Here is a 20,913-nt window from a genome sequence, read left to right as displayed (position 1 = left end):
CCCGGCCCAAAGACGGACGGGACATTTTTTCTTTTCTCCTTCGTAATAGCAGCGGCAACACGCCAGGCACCACTTCTTTCTTCAAAAATGGCTTTGACAACACTGGGGGGGATGTCTTGCACATGCCTCCGACCCCCCCCCCCCCGTCCTCATCGCCACCGGTCATAACAAATGTCAAGCGGGGCGCCGTGGGGTGCACTGGGAGGGAGAGACGGTGCGAACAGGCCTCTCCAGCCTCCTCAGGTGAAGGCTTCCCAGCTGCACCCTCAGCGCTCCAGGCGCCCCGAAAAGGGTTCGTCCACTGTGGCGATGCTGCAATGTCTCGCCCGGCAGGGTGGAGCCCGTCCGCTCATGTGACCCCGCGATCGCCGGTAGCTGCCGAACTCTCAAAATGGCGATCGACCTGGCAAGAGCGGGCCCAGCATGAAGAAATGGCCCGGTCACTGGTTGACTCCACCACCGTAGTCCTCCACGACCTTGAAGATTCTAGAGGAGCCGCGGGAGTCTCCGACCCCCGATGGGGAATGACTGCCATGATCGCCCGTGGAGTGACGAAACTGTATCCGCGGGACGTCGGCGCTCCCATGCTGGCGCCAGCCTCACTTTGAATTACTAGAATCCTGCAGACCTCAGTTCCGGTGAAAGCACAGTGTGACCCGGTAGGAAAAATTGTTGCACCCCCTCCCCTTTTTGAGTGATAGTTCAAACCACCGATCCTTTCCTTTGCCCTTTTAACGGAACTTTGGACTGCCTCCCCCTCTTTTACATTTTCTAGAGAAAACAAAACATTAACCACTACATTACCATAGCAGTTGACACCAGAACTGTTTTCAAATTGAAAACCAACAACATCTTCAACAGAATCCTTTTTGTTTCTGCTGTGACCCTGCTACAGCACAGGCATTGTCCCCAGCAGTAATTCTGCAATGCCGGTAAGAATAGCTGTGGTGCCTACTGGACTCACTCACCCCCGCGGCGCCCCACGCCGTTATTTGCTGGGCGGCAACTTACTAGACATCACTTTCGTGCCATCTAGATTTCAGCGCGTTCTGCTGCCTTGGAACTATTCGCACAACAGACTGCTACTGACGACCCACCCCCAGGCAACATCTTCTGAATTTTCATAATTTGAAAGAACTAGTAACATGTCCTCATCAGGAATTCAAAAGAAATTGCCACGGTCTCTTCGTTGTTTAAATGTTTTTACTGTTTTTGTTTTGTTGTATATATTTATATGTTATTAAAGTTTTATATTCCTACTACTTTGTTGGAGTGCTATATATTTTTAATGTGACACATAATTGTAAAAACTTTGATGTACAAAGAGTCATTCCTGGAATCTTCCGCTTCAGGCTCGGTCCCCTCCCCAATCACAATACAGGATGGTTTTCAGATAGTAGGAACACGTGTGGTGTGACGGATCTCATCGGGTGTGGGCCTTGATCTACTATAACTCCTTTGAAGAGGGGTGATTCTTTACAGCTGGAGCCATAAACTACATCTGCAGGGCTAGCTGATAGCCTGGACAATCGGACACAGAGGAAGAGGAGTGTCAGAGGGTGCGGTAGTGAATAGGGCGAAAGGGAGGTGTCGGGCGGGCACAGAGTGTGATTCTCAGGGAAGAGCAGCGCAGATGGAGGGAGGTTTATTGCCCATGCATAAGACAGAGAGCGGGGGTGACCAGTGCCTGGGGAAGATGCTTGCGAGGGTGGGGAGCCATGCTACGAATCGACAGCGTGCAGAGAGTGGGTCTGGTCAAGGCATCTAAAATGGCTGCTGTGCACGACAAAAGTGTGGCATTTCAAAAAAGGCAAGATGGCGCAAACAATGTTTTTCAACACTTCCTCATTTCCTTCGAATCGAACGTTAACAGACGTTGGTGCATATTACCAAAGTTAAGCGATATTTATCGCTAACGATGCTTACCAACGAATTTTTTACCGCTAAGCATCGTCAGAAATTATCGAAGATAAACCTTGCTATTATCAAGGTTTATCGCAAATGCGATAAAAAACGGCCGCAATGCATGAATATCGCTAAAAAGTCAGCGATATTCATGCATTACCGAGCTAATGCTCTTACCCATGTTATCCACCTCCCATTGGATAACATGGCTAAGAACTGCTCAGGGCAGGTGTTACTTTTTGGAGATATTCGCGCTTAGCGCGAATATCTCCAAAAGTTGGTAATAGGAGATATATATCTTGCATGTTGTAATGCAAATTATTGTGGTATATGGAACTCATACCATAATCTCTCAGGAAAGCAGAAACTGATCCTTTTGGGACCGCCTGAGAAGGCCTAGGGGGTGAGGGGTACTCTACTTTGCCCCCTTTTCACGTTCCGAACTATTTTATTTTACTCTCTTCTGTAATTACACAAAATAGCAGCGATAAGATGCATCAGAGACACACAGTGAGAGAAAGGAGGCCGGAGATGAAGAAGAGATGTCAAATACACATTGGAGATAATATAGTGGGAGAAGGGAAGTAAATATGAGTAAACTTACCATGTAACATAAAAATGTTGCACTCTATACTATAAGTCTCATTTTATACTACAATCACTTCGCTACAACCTCATAAATTAAAAATAAAAATGAATAATGTCTCAAACAATTTTTGATTTCTAAATATAAATTTATTCTTCAGAATTTTCTAAATTTGAAAGAACTAGTAACATGTCCTCATCAGCAATTTCCTCTTCAATCATCTCATCTGGAATCTCCTCATTAAAAGTCTGCAATGATGATTCTTGTAACTCTATGGTCTCCAAACATTCGATAAATTCGCCATCAACAGATTGATCAAAAAAATCATTCAAGTCATCTCCTCCTTGTGACAATATTTCATTATTGGTGCTGTCAATTTCAATCAATGTAGTGGAATCATTCAAGTCATCTCCTCCTTGTGACAATATTTCATTATTGGTGCTGTCAATTTCAATCAATGTAGTGGAATCATTCAAGTCATCTCCTCGTGACAATATTTCATTATTGGTGCTCTCAATTTCAATCAATGTAGTGGAATCATTCAAGTCATCTCCTCCTTGTGACAATATTTCATTATTGGTGCTGTCAATTTCAATCAATGTAGTGGAATCATTCAAGTCATCTCCTCCTTGTGACAATATTTCATTATTGGTGCTCTCAATTTCAATCAATGTAGTAGACAATTCAAAAGAAATTGCCACGGTCTCTTCATTGTGAGCCATTTTATTTTGAAATTGCTTGCTGTAAATTGCAGAAAAAAATAATCACTTTCATTTATCGTTTTTAGTAATACATAATATAAAACTAACTTTATCAAGTATTTAGTATAACAGAAGGACTGCAAATAAATAACAGAAAACATTTTTCAAATTATCTTCAAGTGTACAACATAGTTCCCCTTACAAATTAACAACTCACCTTTTTAAAAGTAGGAGAAGTGTTAGTACTGTGTAAATCAAACACCAGAAATTCACCACCAAAAATTCCTAACAAATGTACCTCAGACAGTAGTATCACAAAATGGCTGTGGTTTCCTCTCATTTGAGATATATACATAACCAATTAACTTTCATCACACACAAATACAAAACCAAAGTAACATTTTAATTGGTTCTAAATTTCAACACTTTCAAATGTGTTTTCCCCATGCAATTTTCCATAGGACATTTACATACGTCTACAGCCTGAATGGCTGAACGGAATTACACCAAACTTGGCAAAATGGTACATCAAACCTAAGAGGTCAGGAAGGATCTACTATGCCCCCTTATGGTCATTTGCCCCTTCGCTTTGGCCTCCTCTTGTCTCTCGATCCTACCGAGAGACAAGATGGCGGCCGCTACGGACTGTTTGGAATGTTGACAGACGCCGGAGAACCAATCAGCTTCGCAAAGCTCCGTAACGCGAAAAGTACGCGAAGCGGAGCGCTGTTACAGATATATATCTTTTTTTGAACGTTAATTTCTCAAAATCCACTGGAGCACATATATTGAGACCTAGCAAAGGCACATCGGGCTACCAGTCCCTAATATTTTGCCAAGTTTCGTGCAAATCCATTCAGCCGTTCGATTATTGACATTTAGATACGTCTACAGCCTGAATGGCTGAACGGAATTACACCAAACTTGGCAAAATGGTACATCAAACCTAAGAGGTCAGGGAGGATCTACTATGCCCCCTTATGGTCATTTGCCCCTTCGCTTTGGCCTCCTCTTGTCTCTCGATCCTACCGAGAGACAAGATGGCGGCCGCTACGGACTGTTTGGAATGTTGACAGACGCCGGAGAACCAATCAGCTTCGCTTCACAAAGCTCCGTTGCGCGAAAAGTACGCGAACTGGAGCGCTGCCCGGTCCGCTGTTACAGATATATATCTTTTTTTAAACGTTAATTTCTCAAAATCCACTGGAGCACATATATTGAGACCTACAAAAGGCACATCGGGCTACCAGTCCCTACAATTTTGCCAAGTTTCGTGCAAATCCATTCAGCCGTTCGGGCTAAAAGTGAGGCCAACCGCCCTATGGAAAACTCAATGTTAAAAACACGTTTTGGGACCCCCCTTTTTTCTCGACCCCCCCTGGACGAACCCCCCCCAATTTTCAGGGGCTGCTCAGAAACAAAATGTGCCATTTTCCTGAAAATTTCAGCCAATTCCGTCCACAAACGCCAAAGTTATTAGACATAGAATTTTCAAAAATCCCATAGAGAAAAAATCCTAACTATATATACCTACTGGCGACCGCCAGTAGGTAATATATATATATATCGTCCCAAACTCTTATGATCTGATTTTATCCAGAAGGTACATTACCGATGAGAAAAACAAATATGCTAATTAGCCTACAATGCAATGTAATGTGATTGAAATGCTAATGTCATATGATGCTATTGACAGGTGATTTTTTCGTAAATGCCAGTATCACACTAACCGACAAGTTTTGGAATATCGGATGCCCAATACTGTTGCCACTGCGTATTACAATCAATTTGTAAGAGTTGGCTGCATGTATACTATTGGGTAGATATTTATAACTGAATTGCATTTCTATGTAAGACTTATAATGGCTACAACGAAGGCAGAGCGTGAAAAGCGCGTAGCTATTCTTTGGGTTGAATCATGTGTAACTTTATTGGTCAGAGTACACAAACACACAATTGCGGTGACTTCCATATATTCTCAATCGAATGCATGTTTATCAATTACAATTATCTGTGATTACCAACATATTATGCCGTTGATTATTTGGAAATAATCCCTATAATTATTGAAAATTTGGGGGGAATCGACTGTTATTAATGGAAGTGCATTGACAATCAAGCAGTATCTCTTCTATGTTAATTAACACTGATGTTTATTTCTAATGGAAATCGCCAATTGCAAATCACTCGATAAAGGCTAAACGCCAAAACGCATTGTCTTGATTTTAGTGCACAATAAAGGAATTGTGCATATTCTTGGTGTGCCGTTCTTTACTTGACCATCTCCGGTTGGAATGTTGTGAAGTTGTGTAAAAAAAAAAAAAAAAAAAATTATATGTATTTATATATTTATATATATCTATCTATATTACCTACTGGCGGTCGCCAGTAGGTATATATAGTTAGGATTTTTTCTCTATGGGATTTTTGAAAATTCTATGTCTAATAACTTTGGCGTTTGTGGACGGAATTGGCTGAAATTTTCAGGAAAATGGCACATTTTGTTTCTGAGCAGCCCCTGAAAATTGGGGGGGGGTTCGTCCAGGGGGGGTCGAGAAAAAAGGGGGGTCCCAAAACGTGTTTTTAACATTGAGTTTTCCATAGGGCGGTTGGCCTCACTTTTAGCCCGAACGGCTGAATGGATTTACACGAAACTTGGCAAAATTGTAGGGACTGGTAGCCCGATGTGCCTTTTGTAGGTCTCAATATATGTGCTTCAGTGGATTTTGAGAAATTAACGTTTAAAAAAAGATATATATCTGTAACAGCGCTCCGCTTCGCGTACTTTTCGCGTTACGGAGCTTTGCGAAGCTGATTGGTTCTCCGGCGTCTGTCAACATTCCAAACAGTCCGTAGCGGCCGCCATCTTGTCTCTCGGTAGGATCGAGAGACAAGAGGAGGCCAAAGCGAAGGGGCAAATGACCATAAGGGGGCGTAGTAGATCCTTCCTGACCTCTTAGGTTTGATGTACCATTTTGCCAAGTTTGGTGTAATTCCGTTCAGCCATTCAGGCTGTAGACGTATGTAAATGTCCTATGGAAAATTGCATGGGGAAAACACATTTGAAAGTGTTGAAATTTAGAACCAATTAAAATGTTACTTTGGTTTTGTATTTGTGTGTGATGAAAGTTAATTGGTTATGTATATATGTCAAATGAGAGGAAACCACAGCCATTTTGTGATACTACTGTCTGAGGTACATTTGTGAGGAATTTTTGGTGGTGAATTTCTGGTGTTTGATTTACACAGTACTAACACTTCTCCTACTTTTAAAAAGGTGAGTTGTTAATTTGTAAGGGGAACTATGTTGTACACTTGAAGATAATTTGAAAAATGTTTTCTGTTATTTATTTGCAGTCCTTCTGTTATACTAAATACTTGATAAAGTTAGTTTTATATTATGTATTACTAAAAACGATAAATGAAAGTGATTATTTTTTTCTGCAATTTACAGCAAGCAATTTCAAAATAAAATGGCTCACAATGAAGAGACCGTGGCAATTTCTTTTGAATTGTCCACTACATTGATTGAAATTGAGAGCACCAATAATGAAATATTGTCACAAGGAGGAGATGACTTGAATGATTCCACTACATTGATTGAAATTGACAGCACCAATAATGAAATATTGTCACAAGGAGGAGATGACTTGAATGATTCCACTACATTGATTGAAATTGAGAGCACCAATAATGAAATATTGTCACGAGGAGATGACTTGAATGATTCCACTACATTGATTGAAATTGACAGCACCAATAATGAAATATTGTCACAAGGAGGAGATGACTTGAATGATTCCACTACATTGATTGAAATTGACAGCACCAATAATGAAATATTGTCACAAGGAGGAGATGACTTGAATGATTTTTTTGATCAATCTGTTGATGGCGAATTTATCGAATGTTTGGAGACCATAGAGTTACAAGAATCATCATTGCAGACTTTTCATGAGGAAATTGCTGATGAGGACATGTTACTAGTTCTTTCAAATTTAGAAAATTCTGAAGAATAAATTTATATTTAGAAATCAAAAATTGTTTGAGACATTATTCATTTTTATTTTTAATTTATGAGGTTGTAGCGAAGTGATTGTAGTATAAAATGAGACTTATAGTATAGAGTGCAACATTTTTATGTTACATGGTAAGTTTACTCATATTTACTTCCCTTCTGCCACTATATTATCTCCAATGTGTATTTGACATCTCTTCTTCATCTCCGGCCTCCTTTCTCTCACTGTGTGTCTCCGATGCATCTTATCGCTGCTATTTTGTGTAATTACAGAAGAGAGTAAAATAAAATAGTTCGGAACGTGAAAAGGGGGCAAAGTAGAGTACCCCTCACCCCCTAGGCCTTTTCAGGCGGTCCCAAAAGGATCAGTTTCTGCTTTCCTGAGAGATTATGGTATGAGTTCCATATACCACAATAATTTGCATTACAACATGCAAGATATCTATCTCCTATTACCAACTTTTGGAGATATTCGCGCTAAGCGCGAATATCTCCAAAAAGTAACACCTGCCCTGAGCAGTTCTTAGCCATGTTATCCAATGGGAGGTGGATAACATGGCTAAGAGCATTAGCTCGGTAATGCATGAATATCGCTGACTTTTTAGCGATATTCATGCATTGCGGCCGTTTATTATCGCATTTGCGATAAACCTTGATAATAGCAAGGTTTATCTTCGATAATTTCTGACGATGCTTAGCGGTAAAAAATTTGTTGGGAAGCATCGTTAGCGATAAATATCGCTTAACTTTGGTAATATGCACCAACGTCTGTTAACGTTCAATTCGAAGGAAATGAGGAAGTGTTGAAAAACATTGTTTGCGCCATCTTGCCTTTTTTGAAATGCCACACTTTTGTCGTGCACGGCAGCCATTTTAGATGCCTTGACCAGACCCACTCTCTGCACGCTGTCGATTCGTAGCATGGCTCCCCACCCTCGCAAGCATCTTCCCCAGGCACTGGTCACCCCCGCTCTCTGTCTTATGCATGGGCAATAAACCTCCCCCCATCTGCGCTGCTCTTCCCTGAGAATCACACTCTGTGCCCGCCCGACACCTCCCTTTCGCCCTATTCACTACCGCACCCTCTGACACTCCTCTTCCTCTGTGTCCGATTGTCCAGGCTATCAGCTAGCCCTGCAGATGTAGTTTATGGCTCCAGCTGTAAAGAATCACCCCTCTTCAAAGGAGTTATAGTAGATCAAGGCCCACACCCGATGAGATCCGTCACACCACACGTGTTCCTACTATCTGAAAACCATCCTGTATTGTGATTGGGGAGGGGACCGAGCCTGAAGCGGAAGATTCCAGGAATGACTCTTTGTACATCAAAGTTTTTACAATTATGTGTCACATTAAAAATATATAGCACTCCAACAAAGTAGTAGGAATATAAAACTTTAATAACATATAAATATATACAACAAAACAAAAACAGTAAAAACATTTAAACAACGAAGAGACCGTGGCAATTTCTTTTGAATTCCTGATGAGGACATGTTACTAGTTCTTTCAAATTATGAAAATTCAGAAGATGTTGCCTGGGGGTGGGTCGTCAGTAGCAGTCTGTTGTGCGAATAGTTCCAAGGCAGCAGAACGCGCTGAAATCTAGATGGCACGAAAGTGATGTCTAGTAAGTTGCCGCCCAGCAAATAACGGCGTGGGGCGCCGCGGGGGTGAGTGAGTCCAGTAGGCACCACAGCTATTCTTACCGGCATTGCAGAATTACTGCTGGGGACAATGCCTGTGCTGTAGCAGGGTCACAGCAGAAACAAAAAGGATTCCGTTGAAGATGTTGTTGGTTTTCAATTTGAAAACAGTTCTGGTGTCAACTGCTATGCTAATGTAGTGGTTAATGTTTTGTTTTCTCTAGAAAATGTAAAAGAGGGGGAGGCAGTCCAAAGTTCCGTTAAAAGGGCAAAGGAAAGGATCGGTGGTTTGAACTATCAGTCAAAAAGGGGAGGGGGTGCAACAATTTTTCCTACCGGGTCACACTGTGCTTTCACCGGAACTGAGGTCTGCAGGATTCTAGTAATTCAAAGTGAGGCTGGCGCCAGCATGGGAGCGCCGACGTCCCGCGGATACAGTTTCGTCACTCCACGGGCGATCATGGCAGTCATTCCCCATCGGGGGTCGGAGACTCCCGCGGCTCCTCTAGAATCTTCAAGGTCGTGGAGGACTACGGTGGTGGAGTCAACCAGTGACCGGGCCATTTCTTTATGCTGGGCCCGCTCTTGCCAGGTCGACCGCCATTTTGAGAGTTCGGTAGCTACTGGCGATCGCGGGGTCAAATGAGCGGACGGACTCCACCCTGCCGGGCGAGACGTTGCAGCATGGCCACAGTGGAAGAACCCTTTTCCGGGCGCCTGGAGCGCTGAGGGTGCAGCTGGGAAGCCTCCACCTGGGGAGGCGGGAGAGGCCTGTTCGCACCGTCTCTCCCTCCCAGTGCACCCCACGGCGTCTCGCTTGAGATTTGTTATGGCCGGACCAGGCGATGAGGACGAGGGGGGGGGGGGTCGGAGGCATGTGCAAGACATCCCCCCCAGTGTTGTCAAAGCCATTTTTGAAGAAAGAAGAAGTGTCCCGTCCGTCTTCGGGCCGGGCTTCCGGTGGATGTCGGCCGGACGCCCCTGGCTCTGGCCCCATGAACGGGTTCCCTGGTTTATCGGCTGCAGCCGGATCCCGTCGGCCTCGGCCCCCCGACCGTTGGTGGCCGGACCGGAAGAGCATGTGGCGGGACTACCTGAAACTCTCAAGGGCCACCGCGGCCGGACTGGGAGAGAGAGGGGAGGGTCGAGGAGATATTCCCCCCCTGCAACTCTTCAGCGTTGTAAAGGCAATCCCCTGGCCGGGTCCCGCTGGCCTCGGCCTCTCCTCCGGCTACACCCTACGTTAGGATCTCCTGGCCGAGGCGTGGCAGCAGGACCCGCCTTATATGGGCTGCTCCCGGCTGGGCGTAGCCGCAACCCTGCCCCACCTTGGAAGTTTCCAGAGTGGGGGCGGATGTTCTACTGACTTGCATTTTCCCTAGTCTATCGATTTTTTTGGCGTGGCAGGCGGTGGGACAGCGAGGGGTGATTTGGTTTATCTTACTGTTTTTCTGGTCTCTCACCACTGGCATATTTTAACGTTTTCTTGTTTCTAGGACATTAATAGGTTTTATCATTACGTTATGTTATCGTTTCTTTGTTCGTTGTTTAATAAAAGTTCATGTTCATCAGTGGCCTACTGATTTTCGTTTTCCTATTCTTTTCTTTCCAGGTTGTTTCATGCTAAAGTTTCTGTTAACAGGATACAGTGATCACTTCGTTATTATTGCATATGTCCTTTTCACTAGGGGTGCTCTCTGGTCGGGCCAGATGACGTATCTCTAGTAAATGGTCCGGGTGAAACAGGTGCATCAATCAGTGGGGAGTAGATAGGCATGACAGATTACAACGGGGGAGAAAGGTCCGCATTACGTACCCTTTCACTATTTGCAAAGATTTTCCTACGTATATTTGCAAACAGGGAATACCTCCAAAAAGAACCAATTCCCAAACAGTCAATGTTTGGGGAAACAATCAATCAATGAGGAACGAAATAGGCACGACGTGTTAAAGGTTTGCGTTATCTACCCTTCACTATCTGCAAAGGGAGAGAGAATATTCATATTCTTCCTCGTTTGCAGGCAGAGAAGATTCTTAAGAGAACCAACTTCGAACAATTCAATGCTCGATTCAAACAATCAACAAGGGGTACTGTGAACACAAATGAACGCCGCTTATGTACATACACATTGGTATTATCAACAGGTTGTTCCTAATGTTTCTATTTTAGGGAGGTCAAAAAGAGATTACATTAGTGGCCTACTGATTTTGCTCGATTCCTTTTGTTTTTTTACACGATTTTTCGCTATCTGCTAAGACTAAACAGAGTATTGCGACTCTGTGCTTGTTTGTAAATAGAGAATGAACCAAAGAGAACAATCAATCAAATGGAGAGAGAAGCAGGCACGACGGATTACAACGGGGGCAAAGGCCTGCGTTAACTACCCTTCACTATCTGCAAAGAGAGAGTACTCCTAATAGAAATGAGGGGTGGGGGGCAGCATTCAAAGCAGATCAGTGTGCATAAACACGAAAATGTTTTTACTTACCACGTACTTGACATTCGACAGCTTATGATATTTGCTATTAAAAAACCATTGAAATTCACTGAAAAAACCATAGGTTATAGACCATATATAGTTAGGAATTAGCATTTAAAAAACCTTATTTTACTCACACAAAACCATTGAAATTCCATATATAGTTAGTTGCACTAACTATATATCGCGCACCCGCAATCCACTGCTGATCATGTCACATATTACATCATTCATGACATGGTAAGTGACATCACTGATGACATCTCAAATGACATCACTGATGACATTACTGATGACATCTAAAATTAGATCACTGATGACATCACTGATGACATCTCAAATGACATCACTGATGACATCATCCAGTGTCTGTGTGTTTCTGTAAAGTTTAAATATGTTTTACATATTGAAGAATGAGTGGATGTATAAGTGTCTGGATGAAGGATTTAGTAGGTGCGTGACTGACTGTATGAGTGAGTGATTAAATGTGTCTTACTGAATGCATAGGTAAGTGACTAAACTGTCTGAATGTGTGCATCAGTATGTCTGTTGTTGTGTAAGCTGCTGCATGTGTTGATCAGTATCTATATGAGTGGCTATATGGGTTATTGATTGGTTGCCCAAGTATTTGTATGTGAGGCTGAGTGTGTTTGTGGGTGGCTGGGAGGTGTGTGACTCTGTGCATAGATGTGTGAGCAGTTGATTCACTTGGTGTATGGGTTCAAGAGTGCATGTGGAAACAGCTGTATGAGCGGTTGACTGTGTGCATGGGTGTGTTGGTGAGGGAATGGATATCTCAGTGCTACATGTCCAAGTAAGTACATATGTAAAACACAGTGCATGTGAGAGTTGGCATAAATAAATGACTATACATGAGAGCCTGTGATTGCGTAAGTGGCTGTTTGGATCAATGTGTACTTGTATCAGTGATTGTATAAGAGAGTAAGTATGTGTTAGTATATGTTTGAATAAGTAAGGTGTTGTGTGTATAACTGCATAGATGAGCAAATGGGAGTGTGATTGATTCTTTGCATGACTGACTTGGTGTGTGAGTAACTCCATGGATGAGTGGCAGTGTGTGAGTGTCTGTATAGGTGTATGAGTGCATATGATAGTGTTGTATTGATGAGTGACTGTATGTATGAGTGATTGTATGGGTGAATGAGTGGATGTGTGTGTAGACCTAGGAATCAGTGAGGGCTTATGTAGTAACTGGTATTGGTGTGTCAATGGTTTCAAGAATGGTAGTCGGTATTTAACTCTGGGTGTATCAAAGGTTAGATTAGAGTGTGAGGAGGTGCATCGTATTATCACATGAATGATGTCATCAGTGATGTCATTTGAGATGTCATCAGTGATGTCATCAGTGATGTCATTTGAGATGTCATCAGTGATGTCACTGACCATGTCATGAATGATGTAATATGTGACATCATCAGCAGTGGATTGCGGGCGCGCGAGTTATAGTGAGTCCAACTAACTATAACGTGGGAATTTCAATGGTTTTGTATGAGTAAAATGTTCAGCTAACTATAAACTGGTGTGAAACCTATGGTTTTTTCAGTGAATTTCAAAGGTTTTTTAAATGCTAATTCCTAACTATAACGATTGTGAAACCTATGGTTTTTTAAGTGAATTTTCAAAGGTTTTTTAAATGCTAATTCCTAACTATAACGATTGTGAAACCTATGGGTTTTTCAGTGAATTTCAAAGGTTTTTTAAAAACTATTTCCTTTATATATCGAGTTTGTAACCTGCGATTTTTAAACTGGTTTTTTTTATTAGCTGTTTTTTTATAACTATTAATTATTATTTTTTATTTAAAAAAAATTATTTTTTCAATGTATTTTACATGTTTTTTTTTTTATCATTTTGTCCTCGCACCGGTAAGCTTACCCGTATCATTTTGACTTGGAGCGCTCAGGGTGCGCGCACCGGTAAGCTCTCCCGAGAGCGCAGCGAGAGCGCTATTTCTGCGTTCGTAAAAAAAAATGTATGAAAACTAAATAATAATGCAAGACATTCAGTACCATACTTATAAAAGTAGTATTTTTGATTTTCCGAATGAAAATGATTTTGCATTTCCGTAAAGCTACCAAAACGTCATTCAGGCGCGCCGCGTAAGTGCCCCCGGAAGCCTACGTTTGCGCCGCGTAAGCGCCCCTGGAAGCGCTCCGGTGCGCGCAGCGTAAGCGCGTCAAGTCATGTGACATTAAAATAACTCCTTTCATTGGTTGTTAAGAGTTTTTTTTTACAACTAATGAAAACCCCACCCTTTTCCTTCACTTCTTCTTTCACTTTGGAGACAGCAAGACTTGTTTTTTTCTGTCCTACCATTTTGTGTGAAGAATGGCTGCCAGAGCACCCAGCAGCAGTGAGGAGTCACATGGTTTCATTGATGAAGAGCCTCCTCAGCCAAAGGTCAAGGAACATTTTATTTGGAAGTTTTTTTCAATACCTGAAGAATTAAAAAAGGTGAATGCTCCCAAAGTTGAATGTAAAATCTGCCAAACTGTGCTTTCCAGAGGAGACCCCAGAAGGAAGTACAGTTTTGGAAATTCAACAATGATTCGCCACGTTCAACGCAGGCATCCTCAGAACTATGCCCGGGAGAGTGTCAGAGACCTGGCACGTAATCCCCCAAGGGATGGTGCCTCTACATCAACATGAGGAGCCACAACATCAGAGAGAGGACGTGCAGCGGAATTAGAGATGATTCCAAACATTCAACCTGTTTTTAATGACATTACTATAAAATGCAGGCAATGCGATGAATTGCTTTGCTATGGTGAGCAAAGCATCAAGCTCCTTACACGCAAGAGGCAAGAACACCGCTGCCCTCCCCAGCCCTAATTTTTCCCCTATTTTGTGCTCCTGTTGAGCAGTTTTGCATTCCCTGTTTTTGTTTTTGTTGTGAAAAAAGAAGAAAAAAAACTGTTCTTTTTAGAACTACCTCCAATTCTCAAAAAAGAGCTGTATTCTTAACAAATTCAAAAGGTGTAACTGAAGTGGAGTGCAGTGAGAGGGGAAAGGAAAATGAGTGAGAAAGCAAAGAAAGGGACGAGAGGGGAAAGGAAGTGAAGTAGGGGGACTGAAAGAAGGTGAGTGTGGGAGGTGAATCAAGCTTCACTCACAGTGTGATCTTGGGCAGAGATACACATACTGTTGGCAGAGACAGACATAGTACATTATATCTAACATTCTGATCATGTGCCTAAGATCACACTGTGAGTGAAGCTTGATTCACCCATCAGTGTGATCTTAGGCAGAGACACACATACTGCTGGCAGAGACAGACATGGTACATTATATCTAACATTCTGATCATGTGCCTAAGATCACACTGTGAGTGAAGCTTGATTCACCCATCACTGCGATCTTAGGCAAAGACACACATACTCCTGACAGAGACAGACATGGTACATTATATCTAACATTCAGATCATGTGCCTAAGATCACACTGTGCGTGAAGCTTGATTCACCCATCAGTGTGATCTTAGGCAGAGACACACATACTGCTGGCAGAGACAGACATGGTACATTATATCTAACATTCTGATCATGTGCCTAAATTCACACTGTGAGTGAAGCTTGATTCACCCATCCACTAAGCATACCTTTTTACCAGAAAACATTTTCTATAGTAAATTGTTTTTCACACAAAGCATAGCCCTTTTAAATGACCACTACAAAGCAAAGCAGAAACCTAACTCATTTTCAAAATACATTTCCAATATGCAGTATACAATTTTAAAACAGCAAAAAAAAACATAACACACAATGCAAGAATAAAGAAGCACAATAGGCTTCTTAATCTTCCCTATACTACATACAGCAGTGTATCTTCATTAAATGAATCATATATCAGATAGCACACAGGCACAGAGTAAAGTGAGACACAAGCAAAGAATACTCTTTAACCTGATTGACGCAAACTGTTACAAGACACAGGTGACATTATTGAAAAATGTGAAAATGTTTTCGCTTTTAAAAATGTAGAACAGTGTCAGTCACACTCAACAGATTTTCTTATGCAGAATCTCTGAATAATGCTTCTTTCACTGGAGCCTGAGAATAATGGCAGAGATTCTTACTCATTTCAGACCCATATTCTTGTACATAACCAATGAAAATTGTTCCCACACAAATTCAAAACCAAACTGCACATTTTAATTGGTTGTACATTTCAAGACTATGAAACTCACATAACATTCACCCATCCCCCCAGTGCTCATTCACCCTGTAACCATGGTAACTCCCTCCTAACCCAGCACACAGTTCACAAGTTCATCATACTATGTTGCAAAACAATACAGCAAGGGTGTTTGACTTCTCAATGTACTAGCTAATCAAGTGCAATGTTTCTTTAAATGACTTTTTCTCAACCATTGAAATGACTTCTTTAAAACAAAAAGCATGCACCCTAATTTTCAGTGGTGAATTTTAAGAAAGCACCAATCATTTCTTGTTTTTCAACTGCACTGAATGTCAACCACTTTTTTTCATAATTCCTACTTTCAAACTGCCATTTCATTTCCACAACTCATCTGACTAGAAGCACATCTACCTTCAAGATGCCAAAAGTCTGGTTTGTGGGTCATAGCTATGTCTTCTGGAGTGAACAATTTGCAAGCAACAGAGGGATTTACAACCTTAATTTACCAAATGTGGACATTGTGTGGATTGGACAGAGAGGATTAAGAAGTCAAAGAAAAACCAAAGGCCACGTCTTCCAGTTGGCAGTTCGGGCTGGACTGTTCCCATGAGGCACAGGGTCAGACTGATTTGCATATGGCCATGTCTGAACTGGGGTGGCGGAGTGAGCTAAAGAACGGTGATGGATTAAACCCAGATCAATTGACTGGGGGTGAGTGTTTGTATTGTCAAAGCTCCGTCCATCACCACCTTTGGTTTTTCTTTGTTCGCCCTAAGTTGGCAGGGTATGCTAAGACGTGAGTCCCTTGCTCACTTTGCCACTTGAGTCAAGCAAGCCCAGCTGAAGACGGCTGTAATGCCAGAAACCGGTCCTGGGAAGCTTGATTCCGGTCCAGGGAAGACATGGCTTGGCAGTTCGGGCTGGACTGTTCTCATGAGTCACAGGGTCAGACTGATTTGCATATGGCCATGTCTGAACTGGGGTGGCGGAGTGAGCTAAAGAACGGTGATGGATTAAACCCAGATCAGTTGACTGGGGTGAGTGTTTGTATTGTCAAAGCTCCGTCCATCACCACCTTTGGTTTTTCTTTGTTCGCCCTAAGTTGGCAGGGTATGCTCAGACGTGAGTCCCTTGCTCACTTTGCCACTGGAGTCAAGCAAGCCTGGCTGAAGATGGCTGTAATGCCAGAAACCGGTCCTGGGAAGCTTGATTCCGGTCCAGGGAAGACATGGCGTGGCAGTTCGGGCTGGACTGTTCCCATGAGGCACAGGGTCAGACTGATTTGCATATGGCCATGTCTGAACTGGGGTGGCGGAGTGAGCTAAAGAACGGTGATGGATTAAACCCAGATCAGTTGACTGGGGGTGAGTGTTTGTATTGTCAAAGCTCCGTCCATCACCACCTTTGGTTTTTCTTTGTTCGCCCTAAGTTGGCAGGGTATGCTCAGACGTGAGTCCCTTGCTCACTTTGCCACTGGAGTCAAGCAAGCCCGGCTGAAGATGGCTGTAATGCCAGAAACCGGTCCTGGGAAGCTTGATTCCGGTCCAGGGAAGACATGGCTTGGCAGTTCGGGCTGGACTGTTCCCATGAGGCACAGGGTCAGACTGATTTGCATATGGCCAAGTCTGAACTGGGGTGGCGGAGTGAGCTAAAGAACGGTGATGGATTAAACCCAGATCAGTTGACTGGGGGTGAGTGTTTGTATTGTCAAAGCTCCGTCCATCACCACCTTTGGTTTTTCCAGGATTAAGAAGTCACCAATTGATACCATTGGTAAAATCCTTTATGCATTTACCACAACCTGACCTTATAATTGTGCACTGTGGTGGCAATGACTTGGGCACTTTGACTGGGGTAGGTCTGGAAATGCTTTTAAAGGACATCTATGAGCAATTGATGTCACTTTTTCCAAAAACTGCCTTGGTATTTTCTAATATATGCCAAAGGCAAAAATGGAACTGGTCCAACCAATTTTGTCCACAGATTGAGAAAGCAAGGAAACATGTAAATAAATCTGTTTTTGCTTTCCTCAGAGACTATGGTATGGATTCCATATACCACAACAACTTGCGTTACAACATGCAAGGCATCTATAGGAGAGATGGTGTTCATTTTACAGATGAGGGGAATAGAGTCTTCATCTTGAATTTGAGACTCTGCATTGGTACCTACTTGTAGGTATAAAAAACACCCACATAACACAACAGCTCTTTTCAGAGCTAACTTACCTCTAAACACTCTACATTATTTTTTTACTCTATTTTTTTACACTGTTTTTCCCTGTGGTGCGCTCAGGGTGCGCGTACCGGAGAGCGCACCTGAGAACGCACCCAGCGCTTACCCCACAAAATAAAAAAATAAAAAGTTTTTGGGCCCTTCAGGGTCCTTCTAAGCCTCCCTCAAAAAACCTAGGGGGTCAGGGGGTGTCTACCCTGCCCCCTTTTACTCATTTCCCCTTTTTTTTTTTACCTCAGGTGTCTCGATTTTCCCGAGACACAAGATGGCGGACTGTCCGGACTGTTAAGAATGTTGACAGACATCATACAGCCAATCAGCTTTCCGCTCGCGCACTCCCGTAGCGCACCGGGTGCGCTCCCCGGTACGCATACCGGTGAGCGCTCGTAGCGCGCCTATTGATATATATGTTTTTTTTAAGGTGCCTTTCATAAAAACCACAGGAGCAATTTCAAAGAAATATAGAAAAGGCCCTACTACATACCAGTACCTATCATTTTGCCAACTTTGGTGTAATTCAATTCTTCCGTTCAGGCTGTAGCCGTGTCTAAATGTCCTATGGAAAATTGCATGGGGAAAACACATTTGAAAGTATTGAAATTTAGAACCAATCAAAATATTACTTTAGTTTGGAATTTGTGTGTGATGAAGTTTGATTGGTTATGTATATATCTTAAATGAGAGGAAAACACAGCCATTTTGTGATACCCCAGTCTGAGGTACTTTTGAGAGAAAATTTGGGTGCTCAATTGCTGGACTTAGAATAACACAGTACTTACTCTTCTACTTTCAAAAAGGTGAGTTGTTAATTTGTAAGGGGAACTATGTTGTACACTTTAAGATAATTTGGAAAATGTTTTCTATTACTTATTTACAGTCCTTCTGTTATAATTATTGTTTAACATTGGCTTCATCACATGCAGTGCTTTATATTTCTGGTTCCTGTCTGATACTATACACTGCCCAATTAATTTTAAAGAACTAAATACTTGATTAAGCTACTTTTATGTTATGTATTACTAAAAGCGATAATTGAAAGTGATTACTTTTTTATGCAATTTACAGCAAGAAATTTGAAATTAAAATGAATCCAAATGAGGAGACCAAGAAAATTTCATTTGAAAGTTCAACGATATTTATTGACATTCAAGATGACACGGATAATTTTTGGGATGAATCTCTTGACAAAGAATAATCAAATGTTTGGATAAAATAGAATCATCATGGCACACTTATAATGAGGACATTCCTGGCCATATGATTGAAGAGGAAATTCCAGATGAGGACACGCTACAAGTTCTATTAAATTATGAAAATTCAGAACAATAAATTAATATTTACAAATTCAAAATTAGTTGACATTATTCATTTTTATTTCTAATTTATGAAGTAGTAGCAAAGTGATTGTATTGAAGTGAATTTTAGACTCTGCATCGGTACCTACTTGTAGGTACTTAAATCACCCACATAACACAGCAGCTCTTTTTAGAGCTGCCCTACCTCTAAGCACTCCAAATTCTTATTTTACACTATTTTCTTTCAAAGTTTTTGCCTGTGGTACGCTCTGGGTGCGCGTACCGGTGAGCGTACATGGGAACGCACACAGCGCTTACCCCGCAAATTTTTTTTTGCCCTTCAGGGTCCTTCTAGGCCCCCCTCAGAAAACCTAGGGGGTATGGGGAGGTCTACCCTGCCCCCTTTTAAACATTTCCCCCTTTTTTTTAACACCTCTTGTGTCTCGATTCTACCGAGACACAAGATGGCGGACTCTCCGGACTGTTTAGAATGTTGACAGACATTCGACAGCCAATCAGCTTTCCGCTCGCGCACTCCCGTACGCGTACCGGTGAGCGCTCGGAGCGCGGCTATAGATATATATGTGTTTTTTACGTTAATTTTCAAAAAAACCACTGGAGCAATTCTCACCAAATATAGCAAAGGCACATCTGCGTACCAGTCCCTACAATTTTGCCAAGTTTGGCGTAATTCCATTCAGCGGTTCGGCCTGTAGACTTGTCAGACCGTCTTATGGAAATTAGCATGGGGAAAACATGTTTTGGGACCCCCCTTTTTTTCAGCCCCCACTTCACGAATGCCCACGAAACTTTCAGGGAAGGAGCAGAGCGGAGCTGGCCAAAATTTTGGAAAATTACACGCAAATTCCTCAACCGGCGCCAAAGTTATTCCCAATGGAATGTTGCGGATTTCCTATGGTAGCTAGGTCCTAACTATAACTACCTACTGGCGACCGCCAGTAGGTAATATATATGTATATGTATATATATATATATATATATATATATATATATATATATATATATATATATATATATATATATTTTAATTGTATTAACATAGCACTTATTACCACTGATGAGGCATCGAAGAGCTTTTTCAGTGAGTAGCACGCTACTCTGGAACCCAAAAAGGATTGGTGGGGAATTAGTATAGGGAAACATGAAATTAATTTGAGCAGTGGACATGTTAGTCTGTTATTTGGATTGAAAAGGATAGTGGAGGGATAGAAGAGAGAAGGGTTTGTATTTATATATCACTTGCTACCCCTTAAGAGGTGTTGAAGCGCTTTTCTGCAGGTAGCATGATACTCCAGAACTCAAACAAGATTAGTGGGGAATTAGTATAGGGAAATAAGACATTAATTTGAGCAGTGGACATGTTAGTCTGTTATTTGGATTGAAAGGGATAGAAGGTGGAAGGGTCTAGAATGGGTAATTGTGGGGTTCATAGTAGTAGACTAGGGTTTGGGATGAGTGGGAGAGTGGAGGTAAAGTATACATTGAGAGAGGTATAGGGTGAGAAATAGGGTAGTGCATTGGAGAGAGTAGTAGAATAAGGTCTGAGAAGAGTCTGAGTGGAGGTGGAGGATATATTGTAAGAGGTACATGGTATCATAGAGGGTAGTGCATTGGAGATGCTGAATTAGAAGCAAGGTCATAAATATTAAGATACATACATTCCTAGAAGGTATATGTGTATAAGGATGGTAATATATGTAGACTTAAGTTGTATTTAATAAACTCAGACTTCCAACTGTTGCTGTACTTTAAGTTACTTTATTTGTTTTCATTAATAATTATTTTGAAATTAAACAGTAGATAAATAGTTATCAAAAAATATTTACCTATTTATACAGACACCTATATACATGTTAAACATAGAATATT

Source organism: Lissotriton helveticus, chromosome 4_1 (genome assembly GCF_964261635.1).
Source record: "Lissotriton helveticus chromosome 4_1, aLisHel1.1, whole genome shotgun sequence".
Taxonomy (NCBI): domain Eukaryota; kingdom Metazoa; phylum Chordata; class Amphibia; order Caudata; family Salamandridae; genus Lissotriton; species Lissotriton helveticus.
Note: the sequence above shows the minus strand (reverse complement) of the source record.